General features: G+C 39.7%; 1 long non-coding RNA gene across 1 annotated transcript; it reads right to left on the bottom strand.

Annotated features, from left to right (window-relative positions):
- Nucleotides 1–17647: 17647 nt before the first annotated feature.
- LOC103458792 (uncharacterized) lies at nucleotides 17648–21685 on the bottom strand. Its single transcript, XR_532621.2, has 2 exons — nucleotides 19093–21685; nucleotides 17648–17927 (listed from the first exon to the last, which is right to left on the bottom strand). It is a non-coding gene; the product is annotated as an uncharacterized LOC103458792 (long non-coding RNA).
- Between the last annotated feature and the right edge of the window lie 1269 nt (nucleotides 21686–22954).

Here is a 22954-nt window from a genome sequence, read left to right as displayed (position 1 = left end):
CAAAATGACACGTCGATGATTTCCTGAGGGACGTTATTAAAATTTACTTGAGTTTTTTTCTTTTTAATTGGATGATTTTTGCCGCTAGTTTAGTTTTAGAAAATACAGTTTTTCCACAGTGGAGAGTTAATAAAAAGTAAAGTTTGTGGTAAAATCATGCAGATTAAATATCAGAGTTCATGTATATTAAATCTGAAAAAGTTAATCAGACATGAAACGGCGTCAAAGAAAACACAAAAATCTGCATGATTAGATGAGTATTATAATAATAACTCATTATTTTTATAATAACAGCAGATCTACATTTACCAATAATTTATGCAATTTTGAAAAAAACAAAAGATAAAGTTCATATTTTGTATCAAATTGTTTGTTGCTTTTTGTGCTTCATAATGGCTGAAGCTAAAATGAGCATGTAAAATATTTTGGTACTTTAGTTTGAAAAGATTGTTTTGGTTCCCAGGATGATATGTTGCCACTCACAAGATGGCGGCTTCACTAAAGAACGTTATGCTGGGCCATACAGCCAACAGTTCAGCTGTTTTGGCTCCCAAATGGTCATTTATTATCATCTGTGGTCTCATATTTTAACCTAACTTGGCAAATATATATATATTTTTTGCAAATGAATTCTTTTACTTTTAGCGTTTTTTTTATGAGAAGAGTTATCCAAACTATGTCATCAGTGCATGTTAGCATTCAGTTAAATATATAAATAGATATAATGCCCCAGCTTGAATGGGCTGGTTCAGATTCTGGTGTTTGCCCTGTTTTTAGGACTTTCTCAGCTGTGAGCCACTGAGAGTGAGAGCTGAGCAGCAAAAGTTTACCACAACGTCAAACCTCTTCAGGTGTCGTTGTGGTTTTTCAGTTGAATTATTTTTGTTAAAAACTTTGACAAAATTGGACAAAGTGTATAGATATCTATTAAAATAGACACAATGGAACAACAAAACCAATTTGTGGGAATTTTTTGTTAAAGTTCATAAATTTTTTTTATAATTTTAGAGCAAAACGAAGCAATTTGTTGAGTTAAAGGTGAGAAACTGCAATGGAAGAATGAAATAAAATTTGTATAGAGAACCTGAAGCTAAAGCATTGTATTGATATTGATACTGGTATCAGTATCAATCCATTACTAATACCAACTTGATATCAATATTATCAATATTTTGGGTTGATGGAAAAAACTTCAAGTTTTGGGGGCGTCAAGTAAAACAACAAATTTCTCTGTTTTTCCAGAGAACGTATCAAACTTTAGCCACAGAAAAGTTTCTTTAATATCAGCGTTATCGCCACCTGCTGGAAGGCATGGGCGTTACAGCTTTACTTAAACCCCCAAATAACATTTATTTTACTTTTTCAGAAGAAGAAACAATAAAAATATCTGTAATTATTTGGTCATTTAATACAAAATAAGTTGTTTGGGTGACATTTTTTAAAAAATAATTAAACTCAATTATTCACATTTGCATCCAACTGACCAACAAGGTGATTTTTAACATTTTTTTAATTACTTGTATGTTTATTTGGAGTGAAATATTCCTCTTGTGGGTCCATGTCAGCAGCACCTTTTATCATTGTTCCTTGTGTGACTTGTGTCAGCTCAAGGCAAGGAAAGGAAGCAAGGCGGCCATCTTTGAATATGCAAATATTTTAGGAATTATGGGATTGATTTAAATAATGATGTGAAGCGATGAACTCATTTTTCTGGAGAGGAAACGTCGTGGTAACCGTGGTCCACTGTCCTTTATCATTAGCCACAGCACATCAACCCCACAGATGATCCATGTGTGTGTGTGTGTGTGTGTGTGTGTGTGTGTGTGTGTGTGTGTGTGTGTGTGTGTGTGTGTGTGTGTGTGTGTGTGTGTGTAAAAACCTTCAGTGATCCTTCATGGCTCTTTAATTAGGGAATATTTTTCTGCTTTTTTCCGTCAGCTCGTTATCAGTCGCCACAAATGAAACCTCCAAACCGAGGGGAGTGACGGGTGGAAGGAGGAAGATAAACAGTGAAACTGATGTGTAAAAAAAATGTTTTTCCTTTTATCTTCTGCTTTAATCTTACATAAAAATGAGCCACTGCAGCGTCATTTAATCATTTACGCCTCTCAGCAGATATTTAATTGAAAGCTTCAGTCAGATGATCTTTGTAAATAATATTTTTTAATGGGAATACAAATTGGAGGGGAATTTATCAGCCGTGTTTTCGTTCGCCGCTGTGATCTGTAGATAATTTCCATCAGAGCTGGAATCGGCGCTGATATTTATTGGCTGCTTCGTTAACTTGGTTGCAAAAGAAAATCAATAACAGAGGCACTTAAGAAAATTGGGTAACGGATTTATTTTATTGGTATTGATTATGAAGTCTGCTGTGTGTGGAGGAGGAGCTGCTGCAGTGTTTCTGTGAAAAATGGCAGAAAAGATGATTTAAAGTTGAATTACTCCACTTAAAAGAGAAATAAATGTCACGTAAATGTACTGGAATTAACCAACAAGCTCGTTTTTATTGGTAAGCATCTGAGACGATGCAAAATGTGAGTTTTATTGTGATTAATTTTATTTATTAAGGGGAATAAAAACATTTTGGAAAGACAGATTAACATAATTGGCCTTTTAGTGCTTTGTAACTGTTTTAATTCAGCTATGCTGCTGGATATTTTGTACAGGAACAAGCTGTTTAAGTTCATACTGCATAATAGGAATTAAGTAGAGACTTTGACTAGGACAAACCATTCAGATGTGGACTTCCTGTTGTGTTGTGGAGGACCAACTTTCTGCGTAACCCAAGTTCACTCAAGTTTTTCACGTTTCTGATTGTAGAAAAATAAAAAAAAAATTTCTAGTGAATAATTGTCGTTTATTGCAATTTTTTCTTAAAAATGGTCATAAATATTGGGTTTGTGTGATGCTAACTCCCACCTGCAGGTGGCAGTATTTCAACCGTCTAATTACAACGCTGCATCAGCTTTACATGACGTCAAATTATCGGCATTTAGCTATTTAAGCTTGTTAAAGAATAACAATGTTTGTGTCCAATTTGTTACGTTTCTGCTCATCTTTTGTGGCGTTAAGAGGAATTTTAACATGGGAAAAAAATCACAAAATTAATCTGATTTTTTAAACTTTACATCATGTTATAATCTTATTTACATCAAATAGTTTAAATTTGGGATCAAAATTGTGTTTTGGGTTCCAGGAATTGTTTGGATCTAGACTTGAAAACAATTTTTTAGCTAAAATCAATGATATTTTGTGGAATATCATGTTTTAACCTCCTGCATATAACAACACAGAAACGAAAGAATAAACATTTTAATCTGAGTGAACATGAACTGCAAATAGAGTCAGAGCTCTGGTGAACCCCAGATGATCACATGATTAATGTATTTGTCCGACGCACACGGCCTGTATTCACCATAGCAGCTGATAAATAATGCATGAGTCCCGGCTTTGTTCAGCCCAGACCCGAGGTTACAGTCATGCACAGGAAAACACCAGCAAATTTACCACAAAAAACAAATAATTTTTAGGTTTACCTCAGAAGTTTGCTGGAATTTTTTTTAGATTGTTCTCAGAAACTTTCTGATTTTGAAAAATTGCTAGAAAAAAAGCACAAAATTTTAAGATTAATCTCTTAAGATAATTTTTTAGGACAAACAAGAAAATGTCTGAGCTAGAAAAGTTAAAAAAAATAAAAAATTTAATGCGAAAATGTTGGCAATCTCAGAAATTTTCTAGAAAAATAAGAACATGTTCAAGTTTGAAAAGTCTAAAATCTGCTTGAAAAAAATGCATATATTTTTTTACAATGTCAGAAATTTTCCAGGAATTGTCTTAACTTGAAAAGTTGAAAATTTGCTAGAAAAAAAAGCAAAAATTTGGACAGAAATTTTCTAGAAAAAAACATGAAATTTCTGAAAATGTGAAAATCTTCATCTATTAAAACTCAGAAAATTTTCAAACAAAACATTTTCGAGTTTTGTAACTTTTTTTTTAACAAATTTTCAACTTTTCAAGCTCAGAAATGTCCTTGCTTTTGTTTTCTAAAAGCATTCTGAGATTAGTCTCACAATGTTAGTTTTTTGGCAGGAATGTACTCCTACTTTTTCCCGTTTGCTCCTAACTTGCCGCCCTGTGCAGGTTTTCCCTCTGCAGCCTCTTTTTCGGCTGGATTTTCCTGTTTGTGTCTCATTTCCTGCATCGCTGCGGGAGGAGAGACAGTAACTAAGAAGAGCCGTTAATCTCTGATGGAAAACATCTTTTCATATGAAAATTTCCAGGTTGCTCTCCCAATCCCACCACATTAACAATCTGGAATATGCAGGCCCCAGAGGGAAAGGCTCTGTAATCTGCTCTTAATCTGCCCCCCTCCCTGGCAGCTGTTCAGCCTCAGTTGTTTTCAGCTTCGATGTTTTCTGGATTTTACTGCCGCGTTCCCCGAGCCGCTCCTCTGGAGCCGATGGGAGCGGCGTTTAGGACTATTGTACCGAAGGAATGTTAACTTGGCTGGTCTGCCTCTAATTTGGAAATTATAGTGATTACGAGCTAAATATAAAAACCAGGGATTTGGGGCTGTAAGAGGCAGCGAAGGCTTCTGTATTGTTTGCCAGATGAAAACACATCCAGGAAAATGCAGGACTTGGATTTCAACCCAAATCTTCTTCATCACATTTTGTCACTTCTGGGCTTTCTTTGGTTTTTGTCCACTCAGCCACACACAAGATGGCTGCCCTCTGTTTACATGCGGTAGCTGCGTTTCCATTCCAATAAACTTAAAGCTGCAATACTTAACTTTTATAAGAATGATTTTTATGCATTTGTTGAAACTTTCTCTCTGTTGTGACAGTTTAGGTAATCTGTGAAAAATGGAGTTCCTCTGGCTTCTCCCAGTGCTAACAACCAATCAGAGCCCGGAGGCGGGTCTTAGCGCTGTCAATCACCCTTTCTTTCTGCTACACTACAGTTATCAAAGCGTGTCATTATTGCTAGGCTAGTTAGTTAGTTATCTGTAACGGTGAGTTGTTTTCCCACCATTAACACGTTTAGCAGCGCCTACATGAGCTTGATTGACAGCGCTAAACCCCTCCTCCTGACTCTGATTGCTTGTTTTTGGTGCATTTCCTCAGACAGCAATAGGAGCTGAGGGAGATCGATCTTTTGACAGATTACCTGCCTCCTAACAAACTGTCACAACATGGAAAAAGTTTCAACAAATATGAAAAAAACATTTTTTATAAAAGCTTTATTAAAGGGAACACGGAAAGTAACAAAAACTTGATTTTCACTCAAGCGTTTCGGCGCTAGGATGAGGTGTTTTATTTATTTTGTTAGCCGTATTTAAATGGGAAACATTTTTTTGCATCACATGATGGACAACAGGATGTTACTACTGGAGGAAACTAAGAGAAAAAGAAGAAAACAGGAAGTGGCAGGGGGATGACGGCGTGGCGTTTTTTTAAGGACTTATCGCATAAACAAACTTATTCACATCTCATTTTAATTGTGTTCCTCATTTAATGAAACACCGCAATTGAGAAATTGTGTTTTTTTTGACATTAGTTGAATTTCAACAAAGATTTGCAAACATTTGTAGTGGAAACGCAGCTTATGTGCTTTGACTCTTCCTATGTGTCTGCAGAAATCCAAACAATCTGCAGGTTGTGAATGCTGTCTAGCAGCCTGCTGGTTGCATGCTATTCTGCAGGAAGTGTGTGTGTGTGTGTTGGGGGTTGGGGGTGTATTGTTGGAAAAAAAGGAAGCATGACGAGAGTCTGCTGTGGATATAATTAATAGGCCACATGCGGCTGCACCAAATGTGTCACAGCGAGGGGAAATCAATCGATGAAGTCTGCCGACATTAAGGGTGTGTTTTTGGCCGTGTGTGTGTGTGTGTGTGCGTGTGTGTGTGTGTGTGTGTGTGTGATGAAGCAAGGATTGGATGGTGGTAGATGGGTGGCTAAAGGGGAGGAGAGACTGGATCTGTAAGGGAAGAAATAATAAGGAAACAGGCGGAAATATTCCAGGGAAGAGGAGAAAGGCGGAGGCTGGATCCTCCGTCTCACACCCTTCAGCCGCATCCTGTGGAGAAATCTGACATGGAAATTCATGAACGTGTTAATATATGGACTCAGCGTAAATCACTGGGAGTTTATTTACCACCAGCCTTCATCCAAACCAAGTCAGCCGGTCAGAGGAGCTTCTTTGGTTTTTAATGAGCCTGTTAGTTAAAAAGAGGTCTAAAACTGGAAGTAATGTCATTTTACTACATGGTTGATAACAGATTTTACTGATATTGTGTCTTAAGGACATGACAGGTTCTGTTAAAGGGACCTTTGATGCACAATTCACATTTTGTATGTTTTTATACTTTTATTTGAGTTTCTACTGATTCTAAAAACAAACCAAACGTTTAAAACAAAACAAAAAAAAAACCAGCTGGTTTTGGCAACACGTTTCTTGGTGTTTAAAAAAAACCTCTAGAATCACAGATCAGCAGGCACTGCTCGTTACCTAGCAACCCAAGCAAAGTTCCGCCCGTTACCTAGCAACCCCACCTGAGCTCCAGCACGTTTGGTCAGCTGGTTTTACCACAATAAAAGTGTTTCTTGACTGAAGAAACCACTTGCTGCATTCTAGTTGGTTATGCAGGAGGCTCCATTTATGCTTTTCAAAGATGTATGGCCTAGCGCACATTTTCTATTGGAATATTTTAACTTAATATTTGTTTTCATTCAATTTGAATTGTTTTTTTTAGCTTAAAGTATGTCATTTTCATAAGGAGTATGTTTTTTTGTGTATTTGTTGAAACTGTCGCCGTGTTGTGACAGATAATCTGTGAAAAGATAAATCTCCTCCTTCTCCGTGAGCTTCTATTACCGTCTGAAGAAATGAATCAAAAACAACCAATCAGACCCAAGAGGCGGGTCTTAAAGCTGCCAATCAGTCTCATGTACTCACTGTTAAATATTCTAATGTTGGAGGAATAACTCGCCGTTACAGGAAAACGTTTCTCCGCCGTCACTGGGATCATGCTAACTAGCCTTAGCATTTACAACAGGATGTGCTAGCTGTAGTGTAGCAGAACGCACGATTGTGATTGTCAGCACTAAGACCCGCCTCCTGGCTCTGACTGGTTGTTTGTAGTTAGCACTGGGAGAAAACAGAGGAGCTCCATTGTTCCGTCACAACATGGTGACGGTTTCAACAAATATGCAAAAAATATCAGAGAGAGATTCTGTTTTCCAGCGGGTGAAACTCGACATCCAGCCTCTGCACAGGCTGGATGTCTGAGTTTGGAGGCTGAGGAGGAAATCGATGGTGAGAAGAGTTGGACAGAGAGCCGAGTGTCAGAGCGGGCCGGTCTCTGATAGAGCTGCTGCAGCGAAACCTCCTTCCAGTCCGGCACAACTGGTGTCAAACGTTGGTGCTGCAGCAATCTCAGTTTGTGCCGCTGTCATTTTAAAGATGTTAATAAATAGTTCCAGAGGTCATCACATTTACAAAATTAAACAAGTTTGACGTCAATTAAGTGCACTATGTTTGTGCTGCTTTTGCTTTGAAGATATTGATGAAAGGTTTAAGGTCAAAAGGTCAACCAGCCCAGAAAAATTGGTGTCAATCATTTGTGCAGCAGAGATTTTTATTTGTGCTGCTATCATTGTAAAATATTAAAGTTTTCAGGAGTTAAGCAGTTCCCAGCTCCGTTTATGAAATCAAACGAGGTCAAAGGTCGACCTTTTGACCTTACATTTGTGATTAATATCTTCAAAGCAAAAGCAGCACAAATTGAATTTTTTGCTGCACAAACGTGACACATTTCTCCAGCCGTGTGTTGGTTCATTTTCTGTTGAGTCATGATGCCAAAATATGCTTTATTTCTTAAAATAAAGATAAATATTCAGCTACGTTTCTATGAATGTAATATTGTAATAGTAAAATTAAGCAGTAATTTTATATCTTACACAAAAACATAAAACTAGGAATATTGAGCATCTTTTTTTGACATCATTTTTCTCGTAATTTTCCGACTTTCTTCTGGTATTTTCGTGTATTAGCTGTAGAGTTCTGCTCTGATCTTTATTAGTTTTATCTTTTTATAGATATTTTTGTAGTTTTTTTGCTGAGTTTGTTTAGTTGGAGACCAGAAGACGTAGATTTGCTGTCGTTTGGTCGGAGGAGCACAGAACCTTGGACCGGCCGCGCCGCGCCGCGCCACGCCGCGCCACGCCGCGCCGCCGCCTAGTAAACAGTCCATTAGCGCAGAGCTCCAAGGTAAACATATTTACTGGCTGGTGACGGCCTGCCAGCGTGGCTCCTCGGCCCCGTGGCAGAGGGGATTTCATTAGGCAGAGGGCAGGGGGAGAACGGAGGAAATTAATGTGCCATTCAAGATGATTTCTTTGTTTCCCATCAACATGATCACAGACAGGCCGCGGGGAAGAGATGATTTACGCACACAAAGGGAAGAGACGGGGAGGGGAAAGAAGCAGGGAGAAAGAACATCACAAAAGGCTCCCGGTGCGTGAAATGTCTTCCTTTTGGTGGAAATGTTCTTGTCACGATTTTTTCTTCTTCTCATGGCTTGAAGTGCTGGGATTGTTTTCAGTCAGAAAAGCCTCGTTGTTTGTCATTAAGGGAAGTATATCTGAGTGAAAACACCAACAGGCACAACAATGTAATGCGTTTCTCTTCTGTTAAACACAAAGTAATCCAACCAGTGCAGAGATGTCCTGCAGCCTCGTTAAGAACCTGTTAAACAATGGTGGCAGTTGTGTTTTTTTTTTTTTAATGCACGCCTTGAAACCTGCAGGACGCTTTCTGAGCAACGGCTCACTTCATAAACAACCTGAGATCAGAAATAAGCACAGAGTGAACATTTAGGTTAGAAACTAAATTGTTAATCAGCAGCGGCTCTCTGTCAGAAATCATCTTTACCCCTCATGGCGAAATAATAATAATGTCATAAAATATGAGGATAAAGTCGTAATAACGCGACAATAAAGTCGTAATAACGAGAATAAAGACTCTGTTAGAAACACACCTAAATGTTTCCACTGACCACTGATTTACGCAACTTGAATAAAAATTTATTTGCTTGATGGAAACTTGGCAATTTTGTAAAAACTCACAATCATCAATAAAAAGTTTTGCTTGATGATGCGTTGGGTTCCATATTGATTCTTCAGCAAAACTGCAATGGGAACTTTTTGTTCGCATCACAAGAGTCACATTACCAAACAGGATGTTGCTACTGGAGGAAACGTCAAAGAAGACGACAGGAAGTGGTTGGAGGATGATGTTTTTGAATGACTTATTTTGTGAACAAACTTATTCACGTGTGATTTTTACTGCATTTCTTATTTAATGGAAACGCAGTTTCAACAAAGTCAACAGACTTTTGCCACATTTGTAACAGAAATGCAGCTAATAATGACTGTCCTTCAGCCTGGCTCTCCATCCAGGCCGAACTCTGGTTGCCTGACGCCTGTGAGCAACATGCAGGTTGACATGAGCCGCATATAAATGGCTGCAGAGCAAAAACACGGCCTTTTTATTTAGACGCGTCCACAGAGTGTATTTTCAGACGCGTTAGGAAGCGGTTTTATGCGGTTGGTGACCTTCGGTGGTGGAGCAGGTGTTTAGGGTCTGATAACATCGTGACAGGGAGTACAGGTGTGACTGTGTACAGACAGGAAGGACACACACACACACACACACACACAGGCTGGCAGAGACACAGATTTTTCTTTGTTTTTGGAGGTAAACTGACTAAAAAGCCGTAGTTTTCTCTATTTGGATCCAACGTGCCGCTTGGAAAGGATAAAATCTGAAACAGAACTAGCTGTGCTGACCACCAAGCTGCTGCACCAATGCTGCTGTTCAATGCCAAATGTGCAAATATATTAAGAGTTAGAACAATTTCTCACAGAAAACATCACTTTCAGACTGAAATATGAACGCCTTCAGTCCCTGGTTAGTATTATTTTTATCTTTTTATTAAAACTAAAACCTGATGCCTGTAAAAAAGCTATAAAATGACAATATGTGCCTGGAAAATACACAAAACCGCCCCTTTAAGACGGTACATAAAAATGTTATTCACATTTTAAATATTAACTGTTAAAATCCTTTTTATTGAAGGTTATGTGCAGCAATTTTAACATTTTAAAGACAATATTATGGGAAAAATAAACAAAATTGCAACTTTTTGAAAAAATGACGCAAAATCAAATTTTTTAGACCACAGAAATCAGAAAAATAAAATAATTACAACATTCTTAAAGAGACAGAGGTCCAATTTTAATGTGTTAAAGTGTCATGTCAGATTTCTTTTAAGTCATTTTTATAACTGATTGTGCCATAAAATGGCACCAAGTGCCTGGAAAACAGACAATACTGCAAATGTAAGGAATGTGTTTATTGAAAGAACTGAAAAATATTAACTGTTGAAAATCCTTTTGTTTTGGGAAAGTTATGTGCCTCAATCTCAACTATTTTGTAAAACTGTTTCATGGAAAAATAAGGAAAAATGGCACCTTTTTGGGAAAGGTGTCAGAAAATCCAACAATATGAAAAACAAACGCAGCATCCTGGATGATTGTACTTTTGAAAACACAACAGAGGCTGAACTTTGTACCTTTATCCACATTAAGGACTCAGATTGGAGGAAATGTCTGGATTGTTTTGATGTTTCTCCCCTTCATTTATTTCCAGGTTTTATCTTTGTTGATGTTGGATTAAATCAGTTTCTTCTGAGTTTTCTCACTTGAAGGAATCCGTCCTCCTGCTGCCATCTTGTCCTCGGCTCCCCCATGTGGTCAGACGCGGAACAGCAGTGACTTCCCCTGACATTTAAAGGCCTTTCTGAAGAAGCTGGTGGATTTCAGGAACCTGCTCACCTTGAGAAAGTTTCCAGTGAGCGTGAAGATGTGAGCGATGCGCCGCAGCCTGCAGGGCGATGCCGCGATACCCAGCGGCCCCGAGCCGCAGCTTGATGTGGGCCGATACTCCCAATGTTTTGTCTCTCCTGTTCACATCGAGCATGACAGAGAGGATTTCGGAAAGGCTGCGCTGCCAGATGGGAGATCGTTCCTTCATGGGTATTGTGTGCGAAAAGCCGCGGAATATGTCGGCTTTATCTGCGTTAAAACATACCGAACGTTTTTCCCTGTGATACTGTGCTAGCAAAGCTACAGCCGCTCCCATCTGTGCTGCTGCAAACTGTATCTCGCTCCTGCAGCATCCAGGCAGAAATAACTCGGCTGATCTGAGCGGGAAGCCAAATTTCTGATACGTAAATGTGTGAAATAGTGTGATATTGAGACGTGGTTCCAGATAGATTATGTTGTATCACTGAGCTGTGTTTTATCCAGACTCCTTGCCGCTCTATCTCGCTTGCACACGCTGACACACATAATGCCCCATCATCTCCCTCTTCCCATGCAAGAGATGGAAAAAAGGCAAATATGTGCTCTCTCTCTCTCTCTCTCTCTCTCTCTCTCTCTCTCTCTCTCTCTCTCTCTCGGTACAGCAGCGTGTTGGGGCCGTTTGAGGAAAAAACGAGCAAATTTCTACCATAAAATGTTGAGACTAGTCTCAGAAATTTTCCAGAAAACAAAAAACAAGGATGTTTCTGACCTCCAAAAGTCAAAAAATAAGCAAGAAAAAAACTCTGAAGTTTTCCATAAAAATCAGGGAGATTTCTGCATTTCAAAAATAAACAAAAATTACAAGAAAAAAGCTCACAAATTTAATGATTAATCTCATAATTTTTCAAGAAAAAATAGGAAAATTTCTGAGCTAAAAGAGTCAAAAATGTGCTGAAAAATCTCAGAAGGTTTGAGGTAAACAGCCAAATGTTTCCAGGAAAGTTCCTGAGCTAAAAGTGAAAAATGTGTTTTGACAGAAGACTTCCAAAAGTGGAAAAGTTTTTGACTTCTGGATCTCAGAAGTTTGTAGTTTTTTTTTCTAGAAAATTTTTGACTTTTGAAACTCTGAAATTTTCACATCAAAATTTCTGAGTTGAATCTAAAAACGTTTTCTAGCAAAGTTTCAACCTTTGAAAATAAGAACAATCCAGAGGATTTCAGAGATCAAAGTCAAAATGTGATCATGTTTTGGCAGAAGCGTTGTGCTGTTTGTTGGCCCTAATGAGCCGCTGTAGATGTAATACCAGGTCATGACTGGAATGTTAATTTTACCACTGAAGTCCATCAGCGGACACACAGACATGCAGAGTTTGTGCCAACCTCACCGAAACCAGAACAATACACAAAATCAAACCTGCATTCCTCTGCAAGCCACTGGGCGTTTTATTTCATCGTTTCTGACCACACTAGCTGTGAAAAATGTTTTAAAAAGAGATTAAACTGACCAACTGCGGAGGCTTGAATAGCAGCAGCGCAGCTCCAAGTCTGTAGGAGACAAAGGCGGCGGCGGCGTGGGAGAAGAGGCCGCGGCGTGTTTGAGTATCTTATCGCGGCTGTCGCCAGCTCAACCTGGCTCCGCCGGCTGGGTGCGGGATTAGGAAGGCCCACAGCGCCTGATTATTTGGGTGAGTGAGTGTTTCTTTGTAAACAAACACTGAGGCTCGGATTGTTCCGGTCGCAACACGTTCGGATCCCCCACCTTAAAAAACCTGAACACTCACAGAGAAACAGAAACGATGAAGCTTCTGCAGATATTCACTCACTGGAGGTTGATGGAAAACACAAAGCAGAAAAACGAAGCGAAGGCGTTCAGTCGCTTTAATCCAGCTCCAGTCCGTTTCTCTAGAAAGTCCGGTTCGGTTGGTGACGTGTGAACAGGAAACCGAACTCTGACTTATAAACCTCAGTCGTAATTTGACTGAACATTTCGGTTGTATTGGGATAAAATGTGTAAGTATTTATGCTGAGGAAGTTTCTGCTTTCTAAACGGCATTTTGACTATTTTAGTGTTTTCAGACCTGATAGTCCAGTTTTCTCGAGTCTATTGGGACCAAAGTTGCATCATCTGCTCCACCTCCAGCTGCTGTGGCTCTCAGTCAAACCAACCTGTTCCCCTCCTGGCCTGTGGGGGCGCTGCACCAAGAGCCACTGAAGGAAACAACATGAAAACCTTCACAAAATGGAGTGTCAGATTTTAGCGGTTGGAGGATTTCTCTTTCATATTTGGTAAAAGACCATGTGTCATTTCTCCTGCTAGCGCAAGGCTGGCATGTTTGGTTGTATTTACCCAGAATGCCCTGCGCTGTAGTCCACTTCCTTGCTTTTGAGCGATCTGCTTGGTGTTCACATATGCATTCAAACTGGACCAGAGTTCACTTCAACCAAACCCAGACCTATAGCTAGTTGGCTTTGTCCGTCAAAGCGGATCAGAGTTCACTTTTTCCAAAGTTCCTCAACCAAACCGGACTTTCTGGGGAAACGGACTGGAGTTGGATTAAAGCAGATTAAACAGAGCTGGTGGAAACGCATTTTTAGTTTAAGCGTTTTTCATTCAAACACCAAAATGTCTGAACATTATGAGGTAAAGCAATCCAAAATGAAGCTAAACAGTAACCGAAAACTGCTGGCGTCTGCAGCCGTGCAAACGCCAAGATGAGTCAAGTGGAAACATATTGGAGGTAAAGTGAGTGAAGAAAGATATTATTATTTTACCAACAACACAATAACATTATGCCAAGCAGATTGGAAAGTGCAGGGAAGAAGACAAACTCCAGCAGAAGTGTTTATTTATAACACAAATTCTCATTCAGTGCTTGTTTTATTTTTACCGCAGTCGTTCACGGCGCATGTTTTAAACCAGCGTGGAGTGAGAAGCCGCCGTGAAGCCTGCGAACTCAGCCGCGTCCCCACATATCCATTCCAGATGCTGGCTAGACTGGCTGGAGCCGGGGCCCACTGCACCGGGGGCCGGATCGTCTTTTCCTCCAGGTGTGATGCCTCACGCCGATTCCCCCCACAGGCTGCAGCGGCCTAATCCAAACACAGGGGATGGTGACAGCGCTCGGCCTCCGCCAGCCACCCACGCTGCCGCAGCGTCTCAACACTTCCTGCTTCGACTCGGCGTAACGAACGAACGCCGCTGAGGCTGGAGGCCGTCAGCTGCTGCTTCAGGAACTCAGTCGTGTCTAAATTGGTCGTTTTCTAGGCCTGGTCAGTTCAAGACGACCAGAGGCAGCAGATACCCAAACATACTGAGGCAGGAGTAAAAAAGTATTTGGTTAAAAGTTTACTTTTTTTACTCGGTACATTAAATCAGCCATTAAAAGTTTAAAAATTACATCATCAGACACACTAAAATGTAAAGTAAAGTGGAAATTTTGGTAATTTAAGTACCAAAATGACAATAGTTTGCAATCATAAAGAGTTAAAAAGGGGGATTTAATTTGCAAAATTAACATTTTGGGCATTTTTGTACTTCCATTTGTGTTTCTACTGCTTCTGAAAACAGACCAAGCGTTTAAACCCAAACACCCTGTCGCTTATTGGCATCAAAAGCTGCTGGAAAATGAGCAGAATGACTTTCTGGATGTAACAAATCAGCAGCACTGCCCTTTCACCTAGTAAGCCCGGTCCGTTACCTAGCAACCCCAGCAGAGTTCTTCCGTTACCTAGCAACCCAAGCTAGGTTGGCAGTCAATTATTTGGATTTAAAGTGACAGGAGCCCCCAAAATACCTGAAAACAGGCAGAAGTGATCAGACTGAAATCTCTCCATCCGAGAGCGTAACCAGTCGCATAACGTCTCACCGTTAAAACATAAACAATAGGCAAGTCTTCAGTCTAATTAAACTCGGCGTCCATGTTTGATTTGTGGAGAAAAGTTCAGACATTTTCATGATGAGTTCAAGTGGAAAACGATCCTTCCTAATTAACGGACAGATTAAAAGAGAAGACGTCCAGCACGTTGCAGTGGGGAGGCTCGTTTCTTCTTCCCATAAATATGTCGTCCTCGGTTATGCCAGAGCTGGAAGGCATCCAACTGAAGCCATGAGACATATTTTGAGTGGGCTAGCTGATATTTTTATTTTTTTTTTACCACCTCTGCATCTATCTGTCCATACCCTTAACAGGAAAAAAAATAGATTAAATGGAAAGTTTCATTTTGAGACGAAGGAATAAAGTGGTGGTGGAAAGTTGAAAGAGTTTCACTCGCTGAACATTTACAGAGCTGGAAATAAGTATTTTAACATCAGTTTAAAACAACCTGGGTGAGTAAAAAAAAGCTGTTTTAAAAGGATGATTTCATTTATGAAGGGAAAAAAACAGTTGTGAAAAGTAAGAATCCCCTGAACCTCAGGAAAGGTTGTTCCACCGACGGCAGAAACAACAGAGATCAACATTAACATTTTCTGTGGAGGAATTTTGTCCTGCTTTATTTTACAGAATTCTTTTTATTAAGTTGCTTTGGTGGCTTTTCCACAACAACTTGCCCTTCTCAATCAGATGCTTTGACTAGACCACTTCTAATCCCTGTTTTTAAGCCATCCAGAGATGAATTTATGCTTTGGGTCATTTTTCTGTGCTCTGATGTTCTTTTTCCTCAAACATAGTGAAAACATAGTGAGCTTCAGACGTTCTGGATTCTTAGTTGATGATTTAACTCTGATAGAAAACACCCTGAGAAGGTCAGGATAGATCTATGCTCCATAGATCTATCTATGGTCCGTACAAAGCATGTTCATTGCATTTTTTTTTAAACAAAATGATTCGTGTGATGATGTGATTTTAGTCCGATCAGTTCTGCTGATTGTCGGATGTTTTAGGGTCTCTGTCACTTTAAATCTGAATAATCTGCTGCTGGCCACGCCCCCAACTCAACGTGTACACTCACACATGAAAATGGCTGTAAACAAATGCGCAATAATGCATCCATCCATCTTTGAAAAGCAGAAGTGGAGCCTTCTGCGCAACCAACGAGAACATAACAAGTGGTTTCTGGATAGTAAGCCAACAACAAAACACTTGACTTTTCCAGCAGCCATTATACAGTGCATACAACAGGAAAACCGACTGTACAGAGGTGCTGGAACTCTGCTGAGGTTGCTAGGCAACAGGGACAGTGCCTGCTGATTTGTGACGTCAGATTCAAAGGATTAATTTCCCAGACAACAAAAACATGAACTTATTACCAAAAACCAACTGGCTGTTTGTTTGTTTTTTAAGTGCTCGATCTGTTTTTGGAAGCAGTGGAAACCTGAATGGAAGTATAAAACACGCACAACGTGGATTTATGCTTAATATTTCCCCTTTTAAGTTAATAAATCAACAGATTAGGAATCTTCTTTTTTAGCTACAGTTGTGAAATGTTGGCATTAATTTTTCTCAAACAGGTTTGCACAGATTGGTGTGGCTCCTGCCAGCGAGCGAGTCGACTGTCGTAACTTCTCCCCATGAGCCGACGCCATGCAAATGATTTCCTGATGTTTGAACCAAAGCTGCTGTGATTAGACGCACTGGATCAAGGCTTCAGCCCGGTAACCCTCCCACAGCTCAGTCCCAGCTCCTGCACACGATAATAACGCCCAACATGTCGCAAATGCTCAGCGGCAGAACTTCCTCCAACATTATGGTGGAGTTTGAAATGCAGGAATTTCCTGTGAAAGTAGCAGTTTTCTGCGCCTTATCAAACGATCTGCTCATGAAGTCACAGCTGAGAATGTTGTAATTGCCTGATTCATAGGCTGGGTCGAGCTAAATCACAGTTTTGGCAACTTAAGCTTAATATGATGAGTGCAGCTAATGTCAGGAAGCCGCGGTTTGAGTTTGGAAGCTGTAATTTATTTCAACTGTTCATCATTATTATGATTTTCCCTCCCTTTCTTTGTGGCGACTTGGAGATGTGCTCAGCCTGAGAGTCTTCATGAACACAGTGGCACATTTCCTACTAGCTCAGAAAAAACCGCAATGGTAAATTGAAATAAAAAGTGAACACACCAATGTTAAAAAGGCAAATTGTTCATCTTTAATGCAAGTTGATGTATAACAGACCTCCATTATTCATGGAGTTTAAAGGCCATAACCGCCCAGAAATAGATAAAATCCACAAATATTCTGAAAAAGTTGCCAGTTTTAAGAGGTCAAACACTGAGGCGCAAATTTTAAAGATGCAGAACCAAAAATGAGAAGAAAAAAATACAGGTAAATTTTTTAAATTCAAGTTATTCACTCTAAATATTCAACAAGCTAAGTATTTCTAACTATTTAGATAGCTAAATATTTTTTTAAATATTTAGCAAAGAGGCTAAATATTTAGCTAGCAACTAAATATTTTTGTTAGAAGCAAAATCTTCAACTTGCTAACTAGATATTTAGCTTCAATAGCAAGCTAAGAAAACATTAGCTTGCTAACTATTTAGTTTACAAATATAAAACTAAACTAAGAATAAATTCTTGGCTTCAAACCAATATTTAGTTTGCTAAAGATTTAATGTGGAGCTAAATATGTTGTTTTAAACTAAATATGCATTGCAGCAAAGTATTTAAATTTCCCAAAATATATTTAGTTTATAAGCTAAATATTTAGCTTGAAACTGAGACTCTTATAAATGAATAATATAACTACTGAAAATGAACCCAGTAGATGGATGGATAGTTTTACTCAAAATCTTTACAATCTGACAGATTTGGTGACATTTTGCAGAAAAAGGAAATGTTGAGAAATCTTTTATAATCAGGGGTGGGATCACTTTTTATTCATCGTCATCAGTATTTCAGATGACCGGGTTTCGAGGTGACTGGCCTCCATGGCGCCCCACGTTGTGACATCATTACCAGTCATCGGTTCTGCCTCCTCTCCTCAAACTGGACCTGTTGGACGCCGGTGCTGCTAATCATGATTTGGACCTGCTGGGCCCGGCTCCAGTTCCATGCAGGAGGGTTACTGGAAATCTGTCCAGTGGGACCAGATCTAATAATTACTTGAGGTCGGCGCCGCCAGCATCTGCGGCAACGTTTGGAGAAAATGGGCCGCTGTTAGCAAGAACACTTATCCTGTAATCATTCATCATCTTCTGAAATCTGCTGAGGAAAGAACCTCACTGCTGCCCATTTTTATATTTTTATAACCAAATACCAGCATCTGAGGGCTTTAGTAGCTGAAGTTCGTAACGGGCCAATTCAACAGAGGGAGCAGAGAAACGTGAAGGTTCATTTAGCGCCAACGTTCAGCTTTCTGGTGAAACTGAACTGAGCAAACATCTGTGTTTTAGTAACCTCACGTTAGATTCTCCTTCATTTCCTGCTTTTCAGTTGTCTATGTTAAGAGGAACTGCAAAGCTCTGGTCTGAATTCAGCCCCGATCGGCCATTTTTGTAGTTTTTTATAGCGCATCCAGCGGGGCTTGAACTGTGAGTGTGTGGATGGACCAAAACGCAGACAGGAGCCTGGATCACGTTTTAATAAGAAACATGAGAAAAACCCACAGGGATCATCTGCCAGTGGAACCAGAACGTTTTCATCAATATTAGACCTACAACAAGCTCTCATAGCTTGTTAAAAAGTTACTTCTAAAATTGTTTTGTCTTATTTTAAGTGTAGTAAAATATTTGCATTAGAAACTAGACCCAAAATACTTTTAGGTTTTTGCAGTAAAGTAGGAATAGAAAAACTTCATAACAAATTTACTCAAATAAAGGTAAAAAAAAAAAAGTTTCCTAAAAGTACTTTTTAAAAAATATATTTGCTCAAATGCATGCAGATTTGGGCAGTAACTTTTTTGAAGAAATGTACTTTTAGGAGTATTTTTACTCGAGTAATTTGATTATGAAGTATTGTTACTTTTAATTTCTGGATTTTCTGCCCACTGAATGAAAAACAAAATGTTTTAACCAAAGAGCCACCAGATGCAGACACACACCTGCAGATGATGTTAAACTTTCTCAAGTTTTTTATTGAAAGAAACTGATTAGGAAAAATGTTGTTTTTTGTAACTTATATAAAGTTTTGTCACTTTGTCATATTAACTGATTAGACTTTTCACCAAATACTTTTTTGCTCTTACTTGAATAACTTCTTGGACACTTGCACAGTGAAAATATATTGAATTATTGCTTTTTTACTTCTCGATGGATAACACATGAGGTTAACTCACTGCGATGCCTCATTACCTGTGAAACCTCCCCGTTCGCCCTGCCTGCGGGGGGCGCGGTTCTGTTCGCCGGCCCGGTCGTCAAGGTGACCCGCCTGGCCCCGGGATGGAAGACTGCACCCGGGCCGCCCCATGCCGGTCGCTGCTCTTGGCCCTGGGTGTTTCCAGGCTGCTGCCCGCGTCCCGGTGAGCAAGCAGCTGATCTCATTTTTCAACGCGCAGCTGCCCGAACATCAGGCTCAGGTGAAGGTGACCTGCTCCGCCGTTTGGGATCCGCGGCTCTCTCACTGCTGCGAGGTAAAAAAAACCTGACATTTCTGGTTTGCCAGGGTTTTGATACAAAGCTCCCACAGCTCTGAACCGGAAGTGATAGGCTTGCGCATGCGCTTCGATACCAAAAATAACACGCAGACACTCTTAATAAATGTGCGACAGAATGATACATGAACAAAATGGCTGCTGTCGGGATCGACCTGAATATGTCAAACGTTTACTGGCTGCCTCAGTACTACGATTTAGTTAATTAATTATTGAACAGGAAGAATGCGAACAAAATGGAGGAGCTTCACGGACGCATACAATCAATGTTTAAACTGATTTTTAAAGGACAAACTGAATAACAAGGTCCTGGTGACTGGCAGAGTAAGTACACGTAGTTATAACACAGGCAGCCAAGATCTGTGGCTCACAGAGGAACCTGAGCCGCGCATGCCCAGAGCCACGAAACTCGTTCTCCCTGTTAGACCCACATCCGCATGAGAGCGCCCCCACTGGCAAGAAGATGCATGACCACTACAAACACGTCTATATACATGAGAAAAAAACGAAGACAAAAGACCAATACAGAAATAGGGGGTGTATTGTTATTTGTTTTACATTAGCAGCTAAACGCTACATAAGCTAAACTAGTTTTGGTATCTCTGCAGTAAGTCCAACAGTAAATATTACTGAAGTCTTAGTTAATGAGAAATGTTCTTTATTTCCTACGACTTTTCTTGCTTTATGTTCTGCTCACACATCAACAGTTATTTTTATTTAATTAAATATTACTTAATTACAACAGTTTATATAGTGGATAACTTTTTATATTTAGTGCTGCTGGAGAGAACCTTTGTTTCTGCCAAGGAAACTCGAGTCTCTATTATCATTTTATTGTGCTTCTAAGTTAGAAATAGCCCTAAATGTTATTGATGAACTCAACATTTGGAAGTAAAGAACAGCCATGTGTTTGGCATCATTGGAAAGCTGAGAATCCACAGTGAGTGTTTATTAAATGGGTTCAGTGGTCATCAGTGAGAAAAGGTTTGAGTCCTCAAATGTAATGGAGTAGTAGCTCACGTTGTTTATAAGGTAGGACTGAGGCGAGAGCTTGTTCTAAGCTTGTTTGTTCATTGTTGTCATAGCAACTGCCTCGCAAGATGGCTGTCAGTTACAAAGTTCATTGAACTGTGACATCACTTGAGAACTTTGTGATGTCACATAGTCACATGATGTGTTATACTGAGATAAATGTCAGAGAATAAAGAGAACTCAAGGTAATTATTATTTGCAGTCATTGGCCACTTTATTAGGTACTGAATGCTTCAGTTTAAAGGGCCAGTATCGTGTAAAATCGACTTTTTGAGCCATACTTCTTGTTATGATGTCATTCCCTCCTCATGAACATACTTGGAGTGTCGCCTTGGTTATTTAATTTATGTTTGAGAAATCCTTTTGCAAAACGCCTGGTTGGACCTAGCCCCGCCTTTGAGACACAGCTCCTCCCCCACTCTGCTCCTTCAGACTAGCCAGCAGCAATTAGCAAACAGCTGAGCTCGTTAAAGGAGCTACTTCTCAGAGAAAAGCTGGTAGAACATTGTTAAAGGGTTAATAGAGGAGCCATGTTGTGATGACGTCATGGAGGCGGAGCTTCAGAAAGAGCAGGAGTTTTTAAAGAGATGGGCCCAATTTCAAGGTGTTTAATCAGGAAGTTAAATCTATTTTAAGTCATATTTAATATTTTCAGTATTTTTTAACATTTGAAAGTAACATAGGTGCTTGATTGTGCTATAAAATTTCACTATAACCCTGGAAAACAATAAAACTGCCCCTTTAAATTTTATGTGACAGCTTAACCGCCTCTAAATTAACAAATAAAAATCAAAAGTGGGTGGAGTCGAGACACACTAAGGGGCGTGGCCAACTTAGCAGCTTTGTAGCAACGAGTTTTCAGACTTTAGTGATAAATCTAGTGAATGTTTTCTGCTATTGGAGTCAAACTGCCTGCAGTCGCAGCAGAGACGCTTCCCTCTCCGTGTCCACATTGCGTTCACAGTCACTTCACATCTTTCTGATGTTCATTTTCAAACTTCAGGAAGTTTCTTCCGCTCTGTCCAGGAATTGGTGCATTTGATGAAAAGGAAAACACGCATTGTAGTATTTGGGATGATTGGCTGACTGGTGACTTTCCGAGTGTCCGTTTTCTTTGTGAAGCTTCAGTAATCAGAGTTTACAGACGTCTTATCTCTGCCTCCATCCATCTCTCTTGTTGTTTATTCTTGCTCTCTGTGCCTCTTCTCTCTTCCTGTCACCCCCCCCTCCTCGCCTTCTAACACAGGACAGATTGGGAAGCCGTTATGGCGGCACAGAAGTTGAGGGAGAAGCTATTTATCCCAGACGGATCAGGAGGTGTGTGACGGAGGTGTGGACGGTTGCTGCAGGTCAGTGACGTTGGCAGGCGCCAGGCAGGCCGGCCCACATGGCTCGGGGACTGTGGGACTACAGACAGATGGCACCTGGTGGGTGACAAACAATTAACAAACCAACAAGAATAGCTGGATCGGCACTATACCCACAAGCGCAGGAGATAGCTAGAGAGCGGGTGCATCTGTGCTCCGAACACTTCTGCTCTTTACTTTTTCTCTCCCCGAGACTTGTTTTGTATAACAGTTGCAATTTAACCATGTGTCTTTCTCACAAAAACACCCTCGTCGTTGTGTTGCTTTAGAACGGTCTAAATAAAGCAGTGCTGAGCATATGCAACCAGCATATGTTTCTGTTTATTTCAGTGCAGTTTTCAGAGAAGTGGCTGTTAATTTAAATGCACACGACTGTGAAACAACACCAGTAAAGCAGTCAAAGTTAGTCTTTGCAGTGCTGTAACTTGGGAATGTCTGGATATGTGTGTAAAGTTTGTGCTGGAATCGGTTACAGGATGTACGAGTCTTTCAAAGTGTTTTCACACCTGATTGTCTCCTAGATTTACTTTAGTTTGGGACAAAAGCTGCAACATTTGTTACATTTTCAGCTGCTGTGGTTCAACTTCAGTTTGACAAACCTGTTCCCCTCCTCGCCTGTGGGGGCGCTGCACCAGCAACCAAGGTTATTATAGTTAACTGAAACTAATGAAACAACAAAAACTGAAATATTTTGGTGGAAAAATTGATAATTCACAAGAAAAAACTAGTACAAAATCATGCGATTATAAAACTAACTAAAACATACTAAAGTTAGATATAAAACCTTCGTTTTTGTGTTTATTAATCTATTTATTAGCCTTTTGATCTGGTGGCGGCAGCATAGGTTGGAAGAAAACTCAAGAGTCACTTCAACAATCATTGAATGATTTTTCTGAAACATAAAAGGAAACAATCCAAAACCAAAACAGATCCAACAAAATGTGACGTTATTTATCCTCTTAACCATCAAATATTTTATTTCACATACTTTTTTTTTACTTCACTCTCATAGAACCTTTTAATCACAAATGCTTTTAATCCAGTTTTAGCTGTTTTCACATTCAGAAATGCTTTTATTGATCCCAAAGGTAAATTAAATAACTAATCCACTTAAAGAGTTATTAGTTTAAAGAAAGTTAGACAAAAGGTAGAATAAATAAAATA

This window comes from Poecilia reticulata, chromosome 22, assembly GCF_904066995.2.
Source record: "Poecilia reticulata chromosome 22, P_reticulata-male-v2, whole genome shotgun sequence".
Classification (NCBI taxonomy): domain Eukaryota; kingdom Metazoa; phylum Chordata; class Actinopteri; order Cyprinodontiformes; family Poeciliidae; genus Poecilia; species Poecilia reticulata.
Note: the sequence above shows the minus strand (reverse complement) of the source record. Positions and strands in the feature narration are given on the sequence as shown.